Raw genomic sequence first — 1,576 nt, 5'->3', positions numbered from 1 at the left:
CATTAATTGTGAGCAATTTCAGGTACTACATTTATTTCCAAAGTCTATTATCCATCTGCTAATCTTTATTTGAAAGAAAATATTTAACTTTAATGTAGTTACATTACCTATATTTTTTTAAAAATTCTTGAAGTGTAGAGTTCAGAAAATCTCAAGAAAAGACTTCTAAACAAGTAGTAAAAAATACAGTATGAAGCAATATATCTAGTACTGGAAGGCTGCATTTATGTTGCATGGGGCATGCGGTGAAACATCAGCATTAAGTTTCATCTAGTTATAGAGTGATTTCCACCCGTATTTATCTTCCTTCCTGTCCAAGCTTTTTCCCTTGAGAAGTTATACAGACCCCTCTCTTCTTTGAGTAATTGAGAGACTACATTCCTCAGACTACAGTTTCTACCTCATTCTAAATTCCATACTTACATTTTCAACCACCTGGTTTAGGATTCAGTAGAAAGGTATTAAGTTTCATCTACCTGTAATTTCTTCTTCCTTCTCCTGAATGATGAATAGAATTACAGTATAAACACTCCTATCCAATTAATCACATGACAGACTTTTTTTACTTTACAAATAGGAGTTCTTTTAAACTTAAAACTCACCTTACTTAAACAATCCTACAGAGTAGACATTTATTATTCCCATTTTACTGTTGAGAAACCTGAGGATCTGAAACCTAAAGTGATTTATCAAGATGGTAGAACTACTGCAGATAGTGGTGGATCCAGGACATCCTTTTAATCTGTAGGAAACCTGTTCCAGTTTTTGGAATGGAGTTCACACCATTACAGCACCACTTCAAGGGTGAGCAGTGATTCAAGCATCCTAGCACCTGATTGGTCCAAGGACAGGCATGTGACCTAAGCTGGATCAATCAAAGTCCTTCCTGAAACTTTTCTGTCCAAACCCTAGATAAATGACCTACTTCTGCTAATGATTCTAAGATGATGTTTGTGATTCCTGGACTACCAGGAGTCAGTACCTCCTCACATAAAAGAAACTGACAATATAAAAATATGCATGCCTGGTGACATCATTTGAGTCTCCAGATTGGGTCACAACAGAAACTAATATGAACCTAAATGTTTTAGTTTTGTGAGCTTGTTGATTTCTTTTCCTTAATCTGGTTTGAGTTAGCTTAAGCTCTGATGTTAGATTCCTTCTTGCAAGAGGCCATTTAAACAATATTTCTCTAGTGAGGAAAACTTCCATAAGAAACTCCCCCTTTATGAATTCAGCCTCATCAATATGGAATGCAGAATCCAAATTCCTAGTCAACCATGATGATGTAGGCATGGGAGCCATGTTTGGCAACTACCTAGCTGTCTCTACCAGACACCACCTGTGTGTGTAGCTACTATCTTTTCTGCTGCAGGTGGCAGTCAGTGTCCAGCTTCCAAGAATGCCAGGCATTACAAAGACAAGTTGTTGGCCACGAATTAGGGTTGGACTGGGGATGCAGAAGTTGTGGTAAGGTCAAGTTCCTCTCATTTCCTATTTGGCAGCAGGAACAGCATCAAATGTAGGTACATCACTAGGTCAGTTCTGTACTCATGGGATCTGAGGCATGGCTCAT

The sequence above is a fragment of the Octodon degus genome, unplaced genomic scaffold (genome assembly GCF_000260255.1).
Source record: "Octodon degus isolate 3935 unplaced genomic scaffold, OctDeg1.0 scaffold00019, whole genome shotgun sequence".
NCBI classification, from domain to species: Eukaryota; Metazoa; Chordata; class Mammalia; order Rodentia; family Octodontidae; genus Octodon; species Octodon degus.
Note: the sequence above shows the minus strand (reverse complement) of the source record.